The 24,382-nt window shown below is 44.1% G+C and overlaps 1 protein-coding gene across 1 annotated transcript in view; it reads left to right on the forward strand.

Moving 5' to 3' along the window:
• Positions 1-810: 810 nt before the first annotated feature.
• The window catches only part of LOC115167817 (vasopressin V2 receptor), a 57,400-nt gene continuing 33,828 nt past the window's right edge, over positions 811-24,382 (forward strand). Inside the window, exons 1-2 of the mRNA XM_029722454.1 lie at positions 811-1,218; positions 1,974-2,005. The gene's annotated coding sequence lies outside the window, so the exon portion shown is untranslated. The remainder of the gene's footprint in view (positions 1,219-1,973; positions 2,006-24,382) is intronic.

Consider the following 24,382-nt stretch of genomic DNA (forward strand, 5'->3'; position numbering starts at 1 on the left):
AGTGTGCACACACAAACACACAAACGCACGCAACAAAGTATGTTTATAAAACACACAAACACACTCAAACACACACTCACTCACTTTCACTCTCTCTTGTATAGTAAAGTCAAATGTATTTAAAATGCATTTAACAAGGGTCACAAAACTTTACATAATTCAAAACAGGCCCCGGTGATGACCTACCTACCTCCATGTGTGTTCAGCCAGATGGGTTGTGAACATGCTGTTGTTGACAAAGCTGACTCAGCCAATAGTTAGTCATAGACTGTGGTATTCATGACCAACAGGCCACTCCAGGAAACCCCATAAAGAGATCACAGGTTTTATATGTCTAGTAACAATGTTGTTAACAAAGGAGGAATGAAGGGATGAGATGGCGTGAAAACAACAGTAAATGCCAATGACTCAGTAATCACATAACAACGACGTAACAACACAGTAAAGTACATTTATTCCTATGGTTGGACTTTTCTCCTGTCTATCTCTCTCTCTCTCTTCCCCCATCCCATAACAACAACAGTATAGGCTACGTACAGTACAGTCAATCTAGCCTATTACAATGCGGTATATATATATATATATATATATATATATATATATATCTCTAGCTCTCTCTGAGAGTTCATAGGTATGTATAATAACATTGGCTCCCCTTCCCTCTGGCTGTTAATTCCTCCTCCCGTTCTAGAGGACAGGCTAGTTTGAGCCAAAAGGAAGGGGAAGGGGGAGGAGAGGGAGGGAGGGCGAGGGGGAAGGAGGGATGGTAAGAGCAGACGGAGCTCAAATTCAGTCCTGTCAGTGAGTAGAGGCACTCAGAAATAGCAGAGAAGAGAGGGAGCCCAGAAACGCATGGTGAACTAATGGATTACTCTCTAAGACTCTTGTGAACTACACAGCACCGACATACCATCAACCACACAACCTGGCAAATACAGTACAGACATACAATATTCACACTGATTTCACTTCAGCCTCATACACTCAACAAGCTCTCTACACATTTAGATCACACAGACTTTGAGACAGACAGTTCGAACACAGGTCTCGTAATCTACATTAGAGTAAACAGACAAACAGATCCTCTGATTCTGACACAAACACAGACACAATGGAAATGCATGGGCTTCAGTGTTGAACTGAAGGACCAAAGATGTGAATTTCGGTGAGGATTCTGACACCTTTGTGAAACATCACTGAAGAGCCCCACAAGCAAAAGTGAGTACAGTACTTTACCTTTTAACTCACTTGAGCGTTTGTAGCTACCTTTTACTTTCCCTTGTAACGTTATGACCAAGTAAAACAACACATTTCACAGCGCCTATCCGGTGTAAATATATATATATTTTTTTCATCCTCAGATGTTACAGTAGCTGTGCGTTTGTCTACGCATGGCAGTTTACAACAATAAATAGTCGGTGAGCGTGTGTGTGAAGCATGATGACAGGCATAATGAGACAAGATTATACTAAAAGCTTTGTGATAAACATGCTAGCCTATAGACATTCAGATGCAGAAAGTCAACAAAATTCTGCTATATGTACCTAGCCTATATGTCAACACTCTTGCCACACTTATCTCAGTTAGTTCAATAAAGGTGAAATAAATAAAAAATCTTTGTATAACTGACCAATCCCAGGTCAGTAGCTGTGCATGTAAGGATTCTTATGGGAGCTCCTGGTCCTGGGAATTGCCACTGCGTTTAGACCAGCCAATCATCAGTCTAATACATTTTTATGGAAAATAATGAGTCTCTCTCCTTTCCTGAGAAGACCAGAAAGGCCTGCACGCTATATGCTCCGTATTTCACCTTCAATGACAATATTTGACTAATGAAGAACGTTTTAAACGTTTGCATTAAAGGTGGTATAAAGAGCATTTAGTGTGTGGACCTTTCTGTACTTTTCATTAAGTTTTTGTAGGCTGTGGTTATGACTACAACCATTTCTCTCTCCTTCCTTCCCCTGCTGTAGCAGGACACGCATGAAGATGCACTGACAAAAAGGTGAGAGCCGAGACTGAGACAGGGAGAGAAGAATTATACTCACCTTGGCTTGTTCTTCTCTTCTGGTGTGTACGTGCCTAGCCTACGTTCTGTCACACTGACCAAAACTCTTTTGATGCTAATTAATAGCTGTATGAACCCAGATCATTATTCAAATATACACTCATAAAGTATCAATTGTACACAGACAAAATCAAAAACTGAGGCTGACTCCATTTAGTCGACTGGTCGATTGTTTGGTCAATAGGCTGTTTGTCGACCGAGATTTCTTTAGTCGAGCAGTTGCAAATTATCAAAAAAAATGTATCATGCTCAAGTCACATGTCTGATTCGTGCCTGTGGACTAATCCATTACGGAAGCCATGTGGATGGCACAGTCCATCACCCTAAAATATGTGCTACTGAAATTGTAATTGGTTATATCATGTAAGAATAAAGGTGCAACACTAATAAATATAATATTATTTTATAACAAATGTGCTACCTCCAGCGCTGTCTATGGTTGTTAAACATAATCGTCAGTGAACCGTTGAATTGGTGCCTTTCCCTATATGTTGCTATGTGCATAATAGCGAAGTTAACCAGCATATTAGTGTTGAGAACAATGCAGCGGAGGCGGCAGCGGAGTGAGGAGACGAGGAAACAGCTCTTGCCTTAATTGTCTAAGAAGATTGAGTAGAGAGGAAACCCCAACTTAATTAGGTCTATAATCAATAGCCTAACTGTTAAACATGCCTGGCTTTGTAAATCATCCATATATAATCTACAGAAATAAGACAGATCCTGCCTCTGTTGCCTGGTCGTGTTTGTGTTTAGCCTGCTGAATCCGGTGAGCACCAAGCCTCACGCAACCGTAAAATGTTGGATAAAGCCATTTCGCAAATTCGTCTGTTTTTCATCTTTGCAATGCTGTGATAAAGGCTTTACAATTGTTTTTCGTTAGAACAGACTCACTGATATTATTTATAATTTATTTAGTGTTTACACTGTTCCAAACGGGCAGAAAAAAATGATATTGTAATCTAACAGCACCTGTTTGTCACACGCAATATGCACGCAGCTCTCCCTCCTATACCCACATTTTTCTTGATCTCCTTCTTCTTATTGTTATTATTACAATTATTACTTTGATCATCATTATAATAAGTAATGTCATAATCATTAGTAGGTTTCTTACAGTAGTAGCCTTGTATAACCACCATCGAGCTGCAGTCCTAAAAGTGCGTCCGGTTTAATCTTAATACCGTAATTTACCTATATTTCAATATTTAGGCTACTGTATCAATCAATCACTTATTCGTTCATGTCATCACACAGCATACAAGTCATTCATTCTTTGAAATGTAATCAAGCATTTTAGTTTTAAAATGAAATAACAAAGGAAGCGTTGGATAAGTAGCTCCGTATAAAAAATAAACCGCAATTCACGAATGCATGTAACTGTTTTAAGTCTTTGCTGTAATAAAGGCTTTATATTTTTTTTTCTCCTTATAACAGACTCTCTGATACACTTCTAATTAATTTTGTCTTGTTTACACTGTTCCAAATGGTCAGAAAAAAGTATAATATTGTAATCCAACAGCAGTTGTTTGGCACACAATACTCACTCAGCACTTCCTCCTATACCTTCCTTTTCTTCAGCTCCAGTAATTTCCACAACTAAGTCCAAATGTCTTCCACACATCTGACTTCCACATTCCCTCCTGAAAAACCAGTAAACATTCACCTGTTAATTTTTTTTTTTTCACGTCCTCCGGATCCATTTTGCAGTCAAGTGTTATAACCAATTTATAGATGTCATTATGATAGGCTATAGGTCAAGCCCTAATGGTCAGGCCCTATTGGTCACGTGCATTGTATTTATGTTGACGATCATCCTTATGAATGTTTGTTTATTATTAAAGAGATTCTCCGGTGCTTTTGTATACAAAAGGTGGTCCCCGAAAATTGCTAACTATGTCACATTATGTGCATACAGTGCCTTTGGAAAGTATTCAGACCCCTTGACATTTTTCACATTTTGTAAGGTTATAGCCTTATTCTGAAATTTATGCTATTGTTTTTTTTTCTCATCAATCTACACACAATAAGGACGAAGCAAAAATAGTTTGTATTTTTGGTTGCTAATTTATATAAAAATAAATATCACATTTATATAAGTATTCAGACCCTTTACTCAGAACTTAGTTGAAGCACCTTTGGCATTAATTACAGCCTTGAGTCTTCTTGGGTATGATGCTAAAAGCTTGGCGCACCTGTATTCAGGGAGTTTCTCCCATTCTTCTCTGCAGATCCTCTCATGCTCTGTCAGGTTGGATAGGGAGCGTTGCTGCACAGCTATTTTCAGGTCTCTCCAGAGATGTTCGATCGGGTTTGGCTGGATAGGCCACTCAAGGACATTCAGAGACTTGTCCCGAAGTCACTCCTGCGTTATCTTGGCTGTGTGCTTAGGGTCGTTGTCCTGTTGGAAGGTGAACCTTCACCCCAGTCTGGGGTCCTGATCGCTCTGAAACAGGCTTTCATCAAGGATCTCTCTCTACTTTGCTACGTTCATCTTTGCCTCAATCCTGACGAGTCTCCCAGTCCCTGCCGCTGAAAAACACCCCCACAGTATGATACTGCCACCACCATGCTTCACCATAGGGATGGTGCCAGGTTTCCTCCAGGCGTAACGCTTGGCATTCAGTCCAAAGAGTTCAATCTTGGTTCCATCAAACCAAAGAATCTTGTTTCTCATGGTCTGAGAGTCTTTAGGTGCCATTTGGCAAACTCCCTTCAGGCTGTCATGTGCCTTTTACAGGAGTGGCTTCCGTCTGGCCACTCTACAATGAAGGCCTGATTGGTGGAATGCTGCAGAGATTGCTGTCCTTCTGGAAGGTTCTCCCATCTCCACAGAGGAATTCTAGAGCTCTGTCAGACCATCAGATCTTGGTCACCTCCCAGACCAAGGCCTTCTCCCCCGATTGCTCAGTTTGACCAGGCGGCCAGCTCTAGGAAGCGTCTTGGTGGTTACAAACTTCTTCCATTTAAGAATGATGGAGGCCACTGTGTTCTTGGGGACCTTCAACGCTGCAGAAATGTTTTGGTACCCTTCCCCAGATCTGTGCCTCAACACAATTCTGTCTCGGAGCTCTACAGACAATTCCTTCGCCCTCATGGCATGGTTTTTTCTCTGACATGCACTGTCAACTGTGGGACCTTATATAGACCCTTCCAAATCATGTCAAATCAATTGAATTTACCACAGGTGGACTCCAATCAAGTTCTAGAAAGATCTCAAGATGATCAATGGAAACAGGATGCACCTGAGCTCAATTTTGAGTCTCATAGCAAAGGGTCTGAATACTTATGTAAATAAGGTATTTATTTCGTTGTTATACATTTGTAAAAATGTCTAAAAATCTGTTTTCACTTTGTCATTATGGGGTATCCTGCATAGATTGATTAGATGTTGTATTTATTTAATCCATTTTAGAATAAGGCTGTAACAAAATGTGGAAAAAGTCAAGGTGTCTGAATACTTTCCGAATTAAATATGGGTGTCTGTGGATTCGGAGACACAGAGAACCAAAAATTCATGGCAACAACACTATAGAAACGAGGACAGTGAAAAATCATTGTTTAGCCCCTTTGAATCCACAGTGTTCCTCCTGGTGAAATTTGGACGTGCTCTATGTTTACAAAGCACCTTCCTCCCTGTGCTTTGTAGCCATAGAACACATCCAAATTTCACAAACGTTGTGCTATAAATTGCCTTTTACCTAGAAACATACAATATTATTATTACAATTTTGTTTTATATTGTTGTGTCTCAATGGCCCACTTGGCTATAAATAGGAGCCTGTAAGTGCAATGGTCAGGTCACTCTGAGGAAGATGTCAGCTTGACATCGAAATGTCAGTCACCTGTTTGCATCCTGTACTGGATTAAAGTGAGCAAAAATACATCAATTTCTGCCTTTTTTTGTTATGTGCTCCAACTTCTTTTTACCTCAAATTAGTTTTTCTTGGTAAGCCATTATCATGATTTTTGTCATTGTTGTTGAGTACCCCTCCTTTCCTTTGTTTGCTGAAGCGCGAAGGCCAACCTGAACTGACACCGTTAAATTATTTAACAATTTAAACAATTTTTGGGATGTGAACAGTTTGTGAAACTTTTTTGCCATTGCACTCATAAGCTTCCATGAATTTGAAACAAAAGCTTGACCTTGGCTGGTAATCAGACTCCAGAGCCCTTTATAAGCTCTTTGCAGAATGTTACTTTTGTCACGCCCCGACCTGAGAGAGATGTTTTATTTCTCTATTTTGTTAGGTCATGGTGTGGGGTGGGCATTCTATGTGTTATATTTCTATGTTGTTTTTTTCCTTTGATTGGCCTAGTATGGTTTCCAATCAGAGGCAGCTGTCTATCGTTGTCTCTGATTGGGAATCATACTTAGGCAGCCCTTTTCCCTCCTTCAGCGTGGGATCTTGTTTTTGTACAGCTCAGTAAGCCTGCAGAACGTGACGTTCGTTTTTCATTATTTTGATTTAGTGTTCTGAGTAAAATAAAATAGAAATATGAACACTTACCACGCTGCACCTTGGTCTTCTCCTTACGACGATCATCACAGAAGATCCCAACACAATATGACCAAGCAGCGTGGTATGGACCAGTGGACGTTTGAGGAGATTAGGAGGAGTATATCCTAGACTTTGGAAGGAATAGTGGCAGGAGACAAGAGCCTGCCAGGGAAGCAGGCGGAAGCAGCGAAGGAGGGACAGCTACGAAGTCGGGAAGGAAGGCCACAGAAACCCCAATAATTTTTTGGGGGTGGCACATGGAGCAGTCGACGGAGCCGAGGAGGGAACCAGAGCCAATCCAGGAGAAAATAGATATGGGAGAGTTGTTGAGTTGGTGGAGGATGCAGTCTGGCACCACCTGTGCCAGCCCCTCACATCAGGCCTCCAGCGACAGTTCCCAGTCCAGAGCTTCCGGCGACAGTTCCCAGTCCAGAGCTTCCGGCGACAGTTCCCAGTCCAGAGCCTCCAGCGACATTCCCCAGTCCGGTGAGACCTGTTCCGGCTCCACGTAAGAAGCCTCCAGTGATGATCCATGGCACGAAGCCTCCAGTGATGATCCATGGCCCGGAGCCTGTAGTGATGATCCATGACACGAAGCCTCCAGTGATAATCGATGGCCCGGAGCCTCCAGTGATAACCCATGGCAAGAAGCCTGTAGGGAAGATCCATGGCCCGGAGCCTGTAGGGATGATCCATGGCACAAAGCCTCCAGTGGTGATCCATGGCGCGGAGCCTGCAGTGATGATCCACGGCATGGAGCCTGCAGCGACGGCCCACAGTCCGGAACCTCCTCAGACGGCCCACAGTCCGGAACCTCCTGAGACGGCCCACAGTCCGGAACCTCCTGAGACGGCCCACAGTCCGGAACCTCCTGAGACGGCCCACAGTCCGGAACCTCCAGCGACGGCCCACAGTCCGGAACCTCCAGCGACGGCCCACAGTCCGGAACCTCCTGAGACGGCCCACAGTCCGGAACCTCCTGAGACGGCCCACAGTCCGGAACCTCCTGAGACGGCCCACAGTCCAGAACCTCCTGAGACGGCCCACAGTCCGGAACCTCCAGCGACGGCCCACAGTCCGGAACCTCCAGCGACGGCCCACAGTCCGGAACCTCCAGCGACGGCCCACAGTCCGGAACCTCCAGCGACGGCCCACAGTCCGGAACCTCCAGCGACGGCCCACAGTCCGGAACCTCCTGAGACGGCCCACAGTCCGGAACCTCCTGAGACGGCCCACATTCCGGAACCTCCAGAGACGGCCCACAGTCCGGAACCTCCTGAGATGGCCCACAGTCCGGAACCTTCAGCGACGTTCCCCAGTCCGGAACCTTCAGCGACGTTCCCCAGTCCGGAACCTTCAGCGACGTTCCCCAGTCCGGAACCTTCAGCGACGTTCCACAATCCAGAACCTCCAGTGACGGCCCACAGTCCGGAACCTCCTGAGACGGCCCACAGTCCAGAACCTTCTGAGACGGCCCACATTCTGGAACCTCCAGAGACGGCCCACAGTCCGGAACCTCCAGAGATGGCCCACAGTCCGGAACCTTCAGCGACGTTCCCCAGTCCGGAACCTTCAGCGATGTTCCCCAGTCCGGAACCTTCAGCGATGTTCCCCAGTCCGGAACCTTCAGCGACGTTCCGCAGTCCGGAACCTTCAGCGACGTTCCGCAGTCCGGAACCTCCAGCGGTGGCCCGCAGCCCGGAGCCTCCAGCGGCGGCCCGCAGTCCGGAGCCTCCAGCGGCGGCCCGCAGTCCGGAGCCGCAGTCCGGAGCCTCCAGCGGCGGCCCGCAGTCCGGAGCCTCCGACGACGATCCACAGTCCGGTGGCACAAAAGCAGAGGGATCAGTGGGCGGAGCGGGGGCTCCGCCCACTGAAGTCAACAGTACCCACTATTTCCGGTGCAGCCGGAGGTTTTCTCTCGGTGCCTTCAGGAGTTGCCGAAGTTGACCATAAACGATGACCACAGAATTACCAGAAAGGCTTCAAATTCTATATGTCGTCCTATTTAACCGATTACGAATGTATGTATACTTAACGATATTAGCCAACTAGCTAGCTAGGCTAGCTCAGTACTTGCCAGCAGCATTAGCCAGCTCGCTAAACTTGTAAACAAAACAACCAAAGTTAACTTACTACCTGGTGATCTAAGCACAGTTGTGTCAGTGAGGAGATCAGTTCTCAGTTGGCTAAAACATAGCATCCAAACACACCATATTTCAGCTTGCACAAACCCTGTGATATCAACAGGGGTGTAAACTAAAGTACCAGTACTTAAAGATGGACGCCAGGATCTTAAGCATAACTATATCATACGAATTGAACACAAAAACAACAACAAAAGTTTGTTTTGCAGGACGTAACATATCATACAAAAGGGATGACATAGTACACAAAAAAACAGGATCCCTTTTGGCTCATGAGCACCAATTTTAAAACAACTGGCTGAAATAATACAAAAGTTTGATAGTAAAAATACTTTAAAGTACCAATTAAGTGGGGTCTTTTGTACCTTACTTTATTACTTTTACTTTTACTCCACTACAGTTCTAAAGAAAATAATGTAATTTTTACTTAATACATTTTCCCAAAAGTACTCATTACATTTTGAATGCTTAGCACAACAGGGAAATGGTCCAATTCACACCCTTATCAAGAGAACATCCCTGGTCGTCCCTACTTCCTCTGACCTGCGGAATCACTAAACAGATGCTTTGTTTGTAAATTATGTTGGAGTGTTGGAGGCTATCCATAAAAATGTTTTTGGTATTGTGCCATCTGGTTTGCTTAATATAAGGAATGTGAAATTATTTCTACGTTTACTTCAGTAATTTTCTATTAAGGTATCTTTAATTTTTTACTCAAGTATGACAATTGGGTACTTTTTCCACCACTGGCTATCGGTACATTATAATTAAAGTAGGTACCCCTCAATATACACTTCATTATAAATAGACAAATCCTGTATAACACCTAGTAATAACATTGTACTTATGCAGATATTACATGTACTCTGTGGTGTACTAGTGTATTTATTCTCCCACTTGGATCTCGCATCCACAAGGTTTAAATTGAGGGCCAGGTTGTCAGAATGGGTAATGTACTGTAAAGGTACACATTAGTTACAAGTAAGTACCCCTCGAGATACGCAGGTTTTAGCTAGTTAAAATGAAGTGTAACAACTAGTAATTACATTGTACTTAGGCAAACATTACATGTGCTTTGAAATAGTGTCTTATTCCTTATCTGGGATGACACTTGTATTAGATCTGTTTTCGTCAGCTCAACCAAGTTAACCCTTTATTTTGGGGGCAAGTGCTAGCAACAATGCTGACTGTAGATATATTTTGAACAGTGCACATTCATGGTTTAGTATTTAGAGTTTATTGAGCATAGGCGATAATCTCTCAGACATGCAGTGCATCCACATGGGATCCCAACCTTTGTCACAACCTACCCATTTGTAACAACCATGGTAACAAGCATTCATTGTTACACTTCTGTAACTACTACCAATTACATGTTGTTATCACATTTTATACAACGGGTGGGTCTAATCCTAAATGCTGATTGGTTAAAACCGCATTCCAGCCGGTGTCTATTCAACAAGTTACCACCGGCTAAATCTATGTTAAAATGCTTATTTACTCTGTTCAATCTCACTGCACAATCCACTGTCTCATCAGCCCAGCCAGGCAATTTATAAACTTGATCTCCACTATAAAAAGCATCTAGACATTATCTCACATTCTTTTAGACTTCAACAGCGGAGATTTGTATAAACCTTGCTGTCTGTCTCTCTGACATTTGCAACATTGTTTAAATATTAAAATTCAATCTCCAGTTGTCCCATGGAGTCGGGACGAGACAGACAGGTAGCGTTTCTCAGCCAGTCGAAATCATGAATCAGCTGGCATCATTTTTATGGATATATACAAAGAAATGCCAATTCAAAAAAGGTCAAATGAAACTTCAGTTTGAAGTGATTATGTTAGCTGTGTTGTTGGCTAGCTCCTCTGAACAACAGTGTCCTGACGAGTGTGCACATTTTCTATGCCAGGCGAAATCGCACCTCATTAGCTCATTGTTATGGATGTATCCAATTAAATGTCACTAGAAAACATCTTAAACAAATGCAAATGCAGCTACTTTGCTGTTATTCTGGCTGCACTTTTTGACGGGACTGTAAGTTTGCCGTAGCTGGCTAGCTAGCAAGCAAGATATAAGAACGTTGCCAGCCAGTATGGCAATGGAACATTTAGAAAAAAAGACTGTGTCGCGTCCATATATACAGAACAAAAAGACTGAAAGACTGGGTCATGTCTCTGGCAACGCTAGATTTGTGTCGGGACTATATCTTCTGGAAGGATGAAATAGTATGAGTAAATTCATCAAAATAAAGTTTTTAATAAAGATATGTCAAACATTATTTGAATGTGTTGGCAAAGTGATAATGCCCTCCAAGCCAGTGTTTAGAGGATATATTGGCACAGTTTGCCGGCCCTCAATGAGCAACACCCATGCCAATATATCCTCTAAACACCGGCTTCGAGGGCATTATCACTGAAGTAACTATGAGTCGTTACGTTAACTACAATACTTGTTATAGTGTAATTACACATGTAATTAAAAGGAAGTGTTACCAAATGTAGTTATTTTCCGGTTTTCGGTTCTGTTCCCTGAACCAGTTCCAAACCCTGCTTATGTGTTCTATGTTCTGTGTTATGTGTTCAGTTATGGATATAAGGCAGAGGTCTCAACAAACATAGGCTAATGTAGGCCAGTGATATTACTTGGGCAAATATCTCCCCATATGATTTACTTTACATTTTTTTATGTTGTTTTTGACGTCAACAGAAACAAGTAACTTGCATGACCTTGTTAGGTTCAACATTTTCAGAGTAAATAATTCACAGACACTAGAGAAGCTTAACCAAGTTTAAGAGGGTCAGTTTCCTGGCACGTGCAGTGTGACAGTATAATAGCCCTAGTGGTTCATGATATATTACAAAAACAACAGTCAATATAGCTGTGAACAAGGCTTTATCGGTTTCAACTAGGACTTGGACCCTCTCTTCGGCAAGCAGGAACAGTAGAACACGGTTGAAGTTAATTCCATTTCAATTCCGTTAATTCAGGAAGTAAACTGAAATTCCAATTCTCGCCAATGGTTGTGTATGACAACAATTTGGAATTGGAATTTCAGTTTACTTCCTGAATTGACTCAAATATAAATGGATTTGAACCCAACCCAACAACCCTGTCTGCAAGGCCAGATGAGTTCGGCCCCCCTGGCCTGGATGGTGTATTGTAGAAATAGAGAGATGTCTGTAAGTCTGTCAGTGTCAACCTTCATTGACTATGGCTCAAGGCGAGAACCCTCATTGCAAAGTCAAGCAGCAAGTGTGTCATTGCAATGCAGGTCAATGAGGTGTGGTCGGCACCATTAACATTTTAATAGGTTGTTTTGGCAAGGTAGGACAAAGTGTTCAGGTTACACAGAGATAGAGGGGAACCTCAGGCTACTTCATACACTCATCAAAAAAGGGTTCCATAGGGGTTCTTCGGCTGTCCCCATAGGATGCCCCTAGTGGGTTCCATGTTGAATCCTCTGTGGAAAGGGTTCAAGAAGGAACCCAAATGAGTTCTACCTGGAACCCTAAACGGTTCTTCAAAGGGTTCTCCAATGGGGACAGCAGAAGAACCCTTTAACATTCTAGAGAGTACTTTTTCCCCCCAAGAGTGTAGAAGTTCAAGAGAAGCCTTTTGACTTTCAAAGTATAGGCTACATAGAGAATGTTTGGGACATGCCTCCCTCCGCAAATTGATAATGATAAATATGCACGGAATGTTCTTTTAACTTTAAATCGGCCGGACAAGGTTAGAAAAGGTAATACAACTCAAAATGTAAGTGAGTAGTCGGGGTTCTGATTAGTTTGTGTGGGAGAGTTGAAGTATAAGTGTGCAGCTAGAGGACAACTGCAATCTATAATGTTAATTATGCTCCCATGTGTTCCAGAACAGAATACTGATCGAAGGCTCTAGAAGTGTAGGGCACCCATAGTGTGTCAGCAGCTGAATCTTCCTGCCTCGGCTGAATAATGTGTTATTGATTGGTATATAAATAAAGTCTTTGACAATACGGAGCGAGCTGAACAGAGCAGTATACAGCCGACCACTCCACTTCAACGCTGCTTGGTTCACAGTACAATATGGCGTAAGACATAGTGCTCACCCACACACGGTTGAGTCATTCATGCATTATTGCGTTTTGTGTAACAGAGGGAGGGTTGCACAAGAAGAGGATTTTTTTCTTTATGAGAACAGTGTGTGTGTGTGTGTGTGTGTGTGTGTGTGTGTGTGTGTGTGTGTGTGTGTGTGTGTGTGTGTGTGTGTGTGTGTGTGTGTGTGTGTGTGTGTGTGCATGTGGGGGGGAGAGAGAGCGAAAGAGAGCGAAAGAGAGAAACAGAGACAGAGACAGACAAAAAGCAAGAGAGAGAGAGATGGAGACAGAGATGGTCAGGCAGGGTACACAGAGAGAGAGGTGTGAAAGGCATTTTGATCCAAGTCTCACAGCACATTTGTTCCAGTGAGCCTGATATGACGGATTGACACTCCAAAACGTGTGAGCAGGGAGAAAGAGAGAGAAAGAAAGGGGGAGTGGGGAACAGAGAGGTGTCTATGAAGGGGTGAAGTGGGACAGGAAAATGGATGGTTCCACACTCGTTTAACTCTGCAGAAGGAAAGCAGGAGGGAGGGATATGGTCCATTCGTTTTAATCAGGGTAAAAGCTTTAAGGTGCAGAAGGCCGAGTGGAACTTACAGGCTGAGGGAGTCTTTGGCTGGGCCACAGTCCATCTCGCAAAATATGACAGAACAATTTGTACTTTGCGAGAAGATTGTGAATGGGAGTGCTTGCTTTCTGGCAGTGAGGTTTGCAGAGATTGGGTTGTATGACTCGCACCACTCTAATAACTCTATATATCAAAGATTAAATGTAAAGAATGGCTGATGTAAATAATGAGCGTGTGTGTGTGCATGTGTGTGTCGTGCAGTGTAGCGCTTCATCCCATTATTCATCAGTGTATGAATGTGTGCAAATCATGCTTATCGTGTATTTTGGATGCACCTTCGATTATGTAAATGAGAATGGAAGTTCTGGAACACGGAACATGGTGGAAATCCTATAACGTCCGCAGGGTGCTCTGAAGAACTCGAGAACCAGGGACCAATTTTTGGGGAAAACGTTTTTTAGGGAAACTACGGTAAAGCGACATCTTGATATTCGCTCAATGGATGATGTCTAGCAGTGATTACTAAGCAGTACTAATAGAGGAGAGGAGAGGACAGAAGATGCTTAATCAGCCTGGGAGGAGACCCCATTTCACATGTGTCACTTTACAGATTGATTAGATCTAACAGTGATGACTAAACAGTACGTGTTAGGAAGGAGTTTCGTCCACCGGCTTTGTCTTAGCCTGAGGATGAGGTTTAGAAGGAGGAGAGCACTGAGGACTTTTTTGGAGGATGAGGAGGAAGAGTAGAAAGGGAGAGTACTGAAGATGCTTTATCAGCACAAGCCCGGGAGACCTCACACACACATTTGATCAATTTTGATTTAAAGTAATTACCAATTACCAGCCGTAAAGTCATCCTCATCATAACCACGTCTTGAAGTTAGTAATCACCACCACCACAAATGGGCGTTTGTTATTGGACAAATCCAGACAGTACCTTCCGTTTTCTTCAGTTTGGTGCCTGATGAACATGACCCCGGCTAGAGCAGAATGTGAGCTGTTCCTGGTTCAGCATCTAGATTAAAGTTAACATCATTACCACATTCCTGCCGTGGCCCAGTGTAGTCGATCCATCATGAGACCTTCCTCTGGAGGCTGATTCAGTCTAGGGATGTGACAAAAAAAAGAATCTTTACGTTTAATATACAGGCATTTTTTTATCATTTAAATGTTTAAACAATAAGAAAGAAATAATAAAATGACATGTGAATTCTTAATGCAGTTATGGGGCTGTGTATGACCACTAGGTGGCAATACAGTTCTATCTACTGCAGACTACCAGAAGGAATCTACTCAAGGCTACCATGGCATCTACTCAAGCCTACCTTACTGCTGTCTACCACCCACTCAACAACGATGGTAGTTAATGCAATTTTTAGGTTCTCTGCTGTGTCCCTCTCCTCCATGTTCTCAATTGTCAGTACATGGGACTTCATGTCCCACTTCTCATCAGTGTGATGACTTGTTGCAGTGATGTGTGTTCATAGACATCCCACAATATGTTGTTAACGCCCCATATGGGTGATTGAGAGCTTGCGCTTTGTATTTGCAGAGCAATCATTGTACAAACCAGACCATCACAGTTTTTCAACATGGCATCTTGAAGTCTGGTTCTAGATATGCCATCAGGGCATTGAAGCCGACATCCTTTACCAGTGACAATGGCTGCATATCAACTGCAATCATTTCTGTAATTGGCACTTCTTTCGCGTGAAGATTCCTATCTAATGTCTGTTGTTGGGGGCCTACACTGCTGCTAGCAACAGTTAGGTATTTGTTTATAAAAAAAAAAAATTGGACTTACTAATGCTCCAGCCATTTTCCAGGCCCTGGTTAATGACGTGTTGCGCGACTTCCTTCACCAGTTCGTGTTTGTATACCTGGATGACATCCTCATCTTCTCCAGGTCCATGCTTGAACAAGTCCAACATGTTCGCCAGGTCCTTCAAACACTCCTCTCTCACCACTTGTGTGTGAAAAGTGTGAGTTTCACGTTCCTCAGATCTCCTTCCTGGGGTACATTGTGTCTCAAGGCTGTGTACGGATGGACTCCCAAAAGGTAGAAGCGGTGGTCAACTGACCGCGGCCCAGCACTGTCAAGCAAGTCCAGCATTTTTGGGGTTTTGCTAACTTCTACCGGAGATTTGTGAGAGACTTTAGTTCTGTGGCTGCGCCATTGACAGCGCTCACCAAGGGCATGTAAGGCTGGGCATGTAAGCGGGACCTCTGCTGCTGAGAGGGCGTTCCAGGATCAAACTGGCTTTGGAGGAGTGGCGTCACTGGTTGGAGGGTTCGGAACATCCTTTTACGGTTTAGACGGACCACAAGAACCTGGCCTACATCCAGGAGGATAAACGCCTCAATCTCTGACAGGCACGTTCAGATTCATGTTATCTTACCACCTGGGGTCTAAGAACGTGAAGCCGGATGCCCTGTCTCGCCAGTTCCCCAGCTCCAGTGAGGATCGGACACTTGGATCCATCATCCCCAAGTTGCTCATCCTCGTGCCAGTGTCCTGGGGTATAGAGACTGTAGTGAGGGAGGCTCAAGGTAGGGAGGCAGTTCCTGATGGTTGTCCTTCTAACAGACTTTTTGTTCCTCCTGGGGCACGGTCAAGGTACAGTGGGCTCACTCGTCGCATCTCACCTCTCATCCGGGTGGGCAGCAAACGCTAGAGTTTTTGAGGAGGAGGTTTTGGTGGCCCTTGGCAGAGGTGGACACAGACTTTCGTGGCTGCCTGTTCGACATGCGCCCATGACTCCTCGTCAGCAGCCTCTGGGGCTTCTTCATCCACTGCCAACACCTTCTCGACCCTGGTCTCATCTCTCTATGGATTTCATCATGGGTCTTCCATCCTCAGAGGGCCACACTGTCATCCTGGTCATTGTGGACCGCTTTTCCAAGACGGCACATTTCATTCCGCTGCCTAAGCTTCCATCTGCCCGTGAGACTGCTCAGCTAGTCATTCAGCATGTTTTCCGCCTTCACGGACTTCCTCTGGACATCGTCTCCGACCGGGGGCCCCAGTTTGCCTCCAGATTCTGGAGGGCGTTCTGTACCTTTCTGGGGACATCAGCCAGTTTGTCTTCGGGCTATCACCCTCAGTCCTACGGCCAAACAGAGCGGGTGAACAATAATCTGGAGACCGCCTTACAGTGCTGTGTGTCTGCCAACCCCGCCACTTGGAGACAGCATCTTCCCTGGGTGGAGTACGCACACAACACTCCCCAGTGTTCCTCCACCGGCCTGTCACCATTCCAGGTGTTGTACGGGTACCAGCCTCCTCTGTTTCCAGATCAGGAGATTGAAGTGGCGGTTCCATCCGCTGAACGTCTCATCTCTCATTGCCGCCGGACCTGGAAGAGGGCTCGGTCAGCGATCCTGAGGTCCTCTGCTCGAGCTCAATGACCGGCCAACCGTCATCGCCATTCTCCCCCTCTCCTGCGTCCAGGCCAGATGGTCTGGTTGTCTACTAGGGATCTGCCCCTACGCGAGGAATCTAAGTTGGCACCCCGGTTTGTTGGGCCATTCAAAGTTCTACGGCGCATCAATCCAGTGGCCTATCGCCTTTGTCTTCCCCGGTCCATGAGGATTCATCCCAACTTCCACATCTCCAGACTCAAGCCTGTGGTGTTCAGTCCTCTGGTTCCGGCCACTCGGCCTCCACCTCGCATGATAGAGGGACAGCCAGCCTACACTGTGCGACGCATCCTCTCTAGTCGCCAGTTCCGGCGTGGGACTCAGTATCTCATGGACTGGGAGGGTTACGGTCCTGGGTTCCGGCTTGGGACATTCTGGATCCCGGACTCAATCGGGAGTTCGTCGCCACTCTGCTACCCCTAGTAGAACGTCAGGAGCCGTTCCTTGAGTGTGTGGGGGGGGGGGGGGGGGGGTCCTGTCACAGGTTATGTTTATTTGATTGTTGTTCCCTTGTGTTCTAGTTTCCAGGTTACCCTAATTATTACTTATTGGTTTCACCTGGTTTTGATGACCTTCTCTGTTCACCTGGTTGCCTTGCTATTTAGGTTCCTCAGTTGCTTGTATCTGTGGTTTGGTCTTATGTTTTGCTTAGTGCACTCTTGTGCTGTTGCCTTGTTTTTGTCAAGACTAAGTAAAGAGCTGAATTTACCTTTACCTCTGCTTGCTGTGTTTCTCTGCGATTGGGTTCGAGTTCGTACAAGCATCACTGTAACAGTTAGTGGTAGTTTTGTGGTAACAGTTAGTGGTAGTTTTGTGATAACTTCACCGTGATTTGAATTTTGCGGAGAAAAGAACAACACAAGAATCTCTGTTTTTCAGTTAGGGATTTCTTTCTAAATGTTAATGATCCCAATTTAATTTAAACATTTAAACATTCACACCTCTAATTCAGTCAGTTTTATTGGTCACAGTGAGCACTGATTGCGTGAGAGAGAGAGAGGGGACTCGGAAATCAAATGTCTACTGTTTGCAGATGATCTGGTGCTTCTGTCCCCAACCAAGGATGGCCTACAGCAGCACCTAGATCTTCTACACAGATTCTGTCAGACCTGGGCCCTGACATTAAATCTCAAATAATGGTGTTCCAAAAAAGGTATGGTTGCCAGGACAACAAATAGAAATTATATCTAGACTTCATTGCCCTAGAGCACACAAAGAATTATACCTACCACGGCCTAAACATCAACACCACAGGTAACTACCACAAGGCTGTGAATGATCTAAGGGCCTTCTATGCCATTAAAGGGAACATAAAACTTGACATCAGAATCTAGCTAAAAATACTTCAAACATTTATAGAACCCATTGCCTTCTATGGTTGTGAGGTCTGAGGTCCACTCACCAACCAAGAATTCACAAAATGGGACAAGGGACAAACAGCTAATTGAGACTGCATGCAGAATTCTGCAAAAATATATTTTGTGTACAACGCAAAACCCACACATTCCACCACATGCGATGCCCACACATTCCACCACAAAGCCCTCACCTCCAGCGAGATTAACCTTGAGAAGAGTCCCCACAGCCAGCTGATTCTAGGGCTCTGTTCACAAACACAAACAGACCCCATAGAGCCCTAGGACAGCAAGACAATTAAACCCAACCAAATATTGAGAAAGCTAAATTATAACTATTTGACACACTGAAAATAATCAACCAAAACACAGAACAAATTGGAATGCTATCAAAGCAAAATGAAATAACATTTTATTTGTCAAATGCGCCGAATACAACAGGTGTAGACTTTACCATGAAATGCTTACTTACAAGCCCTTTCCCAACAATGCAGAGTAAAAAACAAATAAGAAAAAAAGGAAAAAGTTACAATAAAGAGACTACACTGAGTGTACAAAACATTAGGAACACCTTCCCAATACTGCTTTGCACCCCTTCTTGCACTCAGAACATCTTCAATTCGTCAGGGAATGGATTCCACAAGGAGTCGAAAGCGTTCCACAGGGATGCATGTTGACTCCAATGCTTCCCACAGTAGTTTCAAGTTGGCTGGATATCCTTTGGGTGGTGGACCATTCTTTATACACACAGGAAATGGTTGAGCATGAAAAACCCAGCAGCATTGCAGTTCTTGACACACTCAAACTGGTCTGCCTGGCACCTACTACCATACCCCGCTCAAAGGCAATTTAATATTTTGTCTTGCCCATTCACACTTTAAATGGCACACATACACAATCCATGTCTCAATTGTCTCAAGGCTTAAAAATCCTTCTTTAACAGTTCTCCTTCCCTTCATCTACACGGATTAAAGTGGATTTAACAAGTAACATCAATAAGGGATCATATTTTCACCTGGATTCACCTGGTTAGTCTATGTAATGGAAAGACCAGTTCCTAATGTTGTGTCCACTCAGTGTATAACAGTATACAAGGAGTATCAGTACCGAGTCAATGTGCAGGGGTACGAGGTAGTTGAAGTAATTGAGGTAATGTACATGCAGGTAGGGGTAAAAATGGCAAGGCAATCAGGATAGATAATAAACAGAGTACCAGCAGCGTATGTGAAGAGTGTGAAAGTGTGCCTGTGTGTGTGTGTGTGCGTGGCATAAATATGCATGTGTGTCAGTGTAATATGTGTGAGTGTGTTGGTAGAGTCCAGTGAGTGTGCATAGAGCGGGTGCAAGAGAGTCAGTGCAAATAAAAATGGGGTCAATGCAACTAAAAAGGGTAGCGATTGATTAACTGTTCAGCAGTCATGGCTTGGGGGTAGAAACTGTTCAAGAGCCTTTTGGTCCCAGACTTGACACTCCGGTACCGCTTGCTGTGCGGTAGCAGAGAGAACAGTCTAAGAGTTGGGTGGCTGGAGTCTTTGACAATTCTTATGGACTTCCTCTGACACCGCCTGGTATAGTGGTCCACAATGATGTACTGGGCCGTACACACTACCCTCTGTAGCGCCTTATGGTCAGATGGAAAGCAGTTGCCATGCCAGGCGGTGATGCGGCCAGCCAAGATGCTCTTAATAGTGAAGCTGTAGAACTTTCAGCCTCCTGAGGGGGAAGAGTTATTTTCACGCCCTCTTCACGTGTGTTTGGACCATGATAGGTCCTTAGTAATGTGGACACAGAGGAACTTAAAGCTCTTGACCCACTCCATGACAGCCCTGTCGATGTGGATGGGGGCGTGCTCGGCCCTCCATTTCCTGTAGTCCACGATCAGCTCCTTTGTCTTGCTGATGTTGAGGGAGAGGTTTATGTCCTGGCACCACACTGTCAGGTCTCTGACCTCCTCCCTATAGGCTGTCTCATCGTCGTTGGTGATGAGGCCTACCACCGTTGTGTAGTCGGCAAAAGTAATGATGGTGTTGGATTCATGCGGGCCACGCAGTTGTGGGTAAACATGGAGTACAGGAGGGGACTGCGCATGCACCCCTGAGAGGCCCCTGTGTTGAAGGTCAGTGTGGCGGATGTGTTGTTGCCTACCTTCACCACCTGGTGGCGGCCTGTCAGGAAGACCAGGATCCAGTTGCAGAGGGAGGTGTTCAGTCCCAGGGTCCTTAGCTTAGTGATGAGCTTGGAGGGCACTATGGTGTTGAACTCTGAGCTGTAGTTAATGAACAGCATTCTCAAGTATGTGCTCATTTTGTCCAGGTGGGAAAGGGCAGTGTTGAGTGCAGTAGAGATTGCGTCATCTGTGGATCTGTTGGGCGGTATGCGAATTGGAGTGTGTCCAGGGTGTCTGGGTGATGGTGTTGATGTAGGCCATTACCAGCCTTTCAAAGCATTTTATGGCTACAGGACAGCTCATTATAATGGCTGGAACAGAGTGAATGGAAACCATGTGTTTGATGTATTTGGTACCATTCCACGAATTCCGCTCCAGTCATTACCACGAGCCTGTCCTCCCCAATTAAGGTGCCACCGACCTCCTGTGCTACAGATGTGAGTTCTACGGGATGATAGACATTTAGACAGGTTACCTTGGCGTTCTTGTGCACAGGGACTATGTTAGTCTGCTTGAAACATGTAGGTATTACAGACTGGGTCAAGGATAGGTTGAAAATGTCAGTGAAGACACTTGCCAGCTGGTAAGCGCATGCTCTGAATGCGCATCCTGGTAATCCATTTGGCCTTGTGAATGTTAACCTGTTTAAAGGTCTTACATCAGCTATGGAGAGTGTGATTACACAGTCGTCCGGAACAGCTGGTGCTCTCATGCATGATTCAGTGTTGCTAGCCTCAAAGTGAGCATAGAAGGCATTTAGCTTGTCCGGTAGGCTCGCGTCAGCGGACATCTCGTGGCTGGGTTTTTCTTTGTAATCTGTGATAGTTTGCAAGCCCTGCCAAATCCGACAAGTGTCAGAGCCGGTGTAGTAGGATTCAATCTTAGTCCTGTATTGACGCTTTGCCTGTTTGATTATTCATCTGAGGGCATAGCGCGATTTCTTATAAGCGTTCAGATTAGTGTCCCGCTCCTTGAAAGCAGCAGCTCTAGCCTTTAGCTCAGTGTGGATGTTGCCTGTAATTCATGGCTTCTGGTTGGGATATGTACGTACAGTCAGTGTGGGGACGACGTCGTTGATGCACTTATTAATGAAGCCGGTGACTGATGTGGTAAACTCCTCAATGCCTTCAGATGAATCCCGGAACATATTCCAGTCTGTGCTAGTGAAACAATACTGTCACTTAGTATCCGCTTCATCGGACCACTTCCATACTGAGCTCGTCACTGGTACTTCGTGTTTGAGTGTTTGCTTGTAAGCAGAAATCAGGATAGAGTTATGGTCAGATTTGCCATATGGAGTGCGAGGGAGAGCTTTGTAAGCTCCTCTGTGTGTGGAGTAAAGGTGATATCGAGTTTTTTCGGCTGTAGATGCACAGGTGACATGCTGGTAGAAATGAGGTAAAACGGATTTATTTACAATGACAGCCTAGGAACAGTGGGTTAACTGCCTTGTTCAGGAGCAGAACAACAGATTTTTACGTTGTCAGCTCGGAGATTGGATCTAGCAACCTTTCGGTTACTGGTCCAACGCTCTAACAACTAGGTTACCTGCCACCCCACTCATTGAAGTAGAAATCCTCATCCAAAATGAGTTTAGTGATTACTGTTCTGATGTACAGAAGCTCTTTGCGGTCATAGGAAATGATGGCGGAAACATGATGTACAAAAAAAGTTAAGATCAGCGCAAAAAACACAAAATATCACAATTGGTCCAGAGCCCGTAAAAATGGCTACAATTCCCTCTAGTGGAATTATCTCAACAGAATCTGGCCCTAAACAGAAAGTACACAGGGCAGAATATCTGACCACTTTGACTGACCTAAAATTAAGAAAATCCTTGACTATGTATAGACTCACTGAGCATAGCCTTGCAATTGAGAGAGGTCGCCATAGGCAAACCTAGCTCTCATGAAAAAACAGGATATGTGCCCACTGTCCACAAAATGAGGTGGAAACTGAGCTACACTTCCTAACCTCCTGCCAAATGTGTAACTATATTAGGGCTGTCCCCGACAAAAAAAATTAAACGTCTTCTTTTCTTTCGACTAATCGATTGGTTGAAATGTTTTTATGTGTATTTTTCCATATATAGACACACCCTATGTGTTTTAATAAAATCAACTATATGCATTGAGCTTACGGTTTGATGAAATTAGACAAATGCCTCAAAGAAGGCACCAGAGGTCTAGATAACCAGAAGAAAAAAAACTTCATCTGACCCAACTACTCTCCTCCCCCCGCTCCTGCTGGCTTTTGCAGATTCTGCCATTACTCTCCTGAAGTTGCCGGTAATAGTCTACACGAGGAGTCGGCAACCTTTTCTCATGTGTAATGCCAATTTATCTTACCATTTCTGCAGATCTGCATGGCAGTTATGGTTTTCATATGCACATTTGTCGTGAAACAGCTTAATTTAATTTATAATAACATTATCATATCTCAAAATCATTGTCATGTGGTTAATCAAAATGACATTCAAATCTAAATGAAAATGATACAAATGCAGGTGCGCAACTTTGGTTAAAAAAAAATTGGTAGGGGTAGATCAGCTTTAATATTGCAGATAAATTGTTGCTTCCATCATTATAATTGCCTGCATCATTTCCAATCCCCTATATATTTTTGGGTAAATATATATATATTTGATATATTTTCCTTTATTATTTTCCCCTAACCCTACCATCCCTCCCCTAATTGGAGTAAACTAACGGACAACAACACTCAGGCTTCTACTTCCAGTTTATACACACTATTTAAATTTTACAGTATATTTTACAATAGTTATTTTTGTTTGTTTTTTAGTCCCATCCTTCAGCTCCACTCAACCCCTCCCATCTATCTCTGAATACCATCCAGTTTTAATTTCTATGTGCCATATATTTTTCAACTGTGCTGTGATGTTTCACAAAAGTTCTGAACCTTTCTATTCTCATAGATTCTACATATTATAAATGAAATAATTTTTTTTTGTTGCTAAGAGTATTATTATATTATTGATCGATTGACTTTGACTTTTAAATCACCCAGCAGTGCTACATGTATCAGGCGACATAATTTAGCAGAGGGTCTGGGGGTCCTACTGTAAAGCGCATCTAAAGTAAATTGTCTTTAAGACATCCTCTATATCAAATTTCAGCCAGACCGCCCAGCCAACCCTACACGCCCGACCCCCACCAGTCTAGTCAATAACTCAACTCTCTCCCCAACACAACTTTCTTCCCATCTTTTTTTATGTCTCAAGGGAAAGGTTTGGAAAACAAAAGTTTAAAGAAAACACACATACACCTACACTTTACCACCCAGAAACAGTACCCCCCCCCCCCCCATATATAATTAATATCATTGGTCTAATAGTACTGTAGAGCTCTTTTTACTTGCATACAATAGAGCTGGGTCACCCCGTCCTGCCCCTAGGGATCCACGTCCCTGCAGTGCCCCAACCCAACACACCCCACTCAGCTTTAGGATCTTAGTGAAACATTCATTATTGGTTTCAGGTGTGTTAGGCCAAGACCAGAGGGACAACAGTACAGCAGACCCCCAGGGCCAGGACTGAGCAGCCCAACAGCAAGGGATTGCCTAAATAGGTATTCTCCCCTGACGTGGCCATGTTTTCAATACAGACTCCTTTTGTCGTACAGTATTCCATATAAGGCCTCCAGCCAGACCTTATGAAAGTTGCACAGTATACCCTTAATCTTAAAACAAATCTAGTAATACTGTACATAACTTGACATTTCTTCCATACATTGTGGGAGGATAACCAACCTTCCAATTAATTGCAATGCATTTTTTAGCCACTATAAATGCTAGGTTAAACAGTTTCTTCTGATAACAGTCTCCAGTATCAACATTTCCAAGCAAACAAAAACAGGGTGAACTGAGAATCTGTAGACATGCTGAGATAAAATAACATACTCTTTGCCAGAATTCAGCCAGCCTTCACAAGACCTCAACATATGCAAATATGTCCCCTTTTGTGTTGTACACCTCCAGCAGAGGAATTATATTTCTGAGTGCATGATATTCAGTTTCACTGGCATTTGGAACGTTCTATGGATGGTCTTAAACTGCAGTCA

This window comes from Salmo trutta, chromosome 30, assembly GCF_901001165.1.
Source record: "Salmo trutta chromosome 30, fSalTru1.1, whole genome shotgun sequence".
NCBI lineage: Eukaryota > Metazoa > Chordata > Actinopteri > Salmoniformes > Salmonidae > Salmo > Salmo trutta.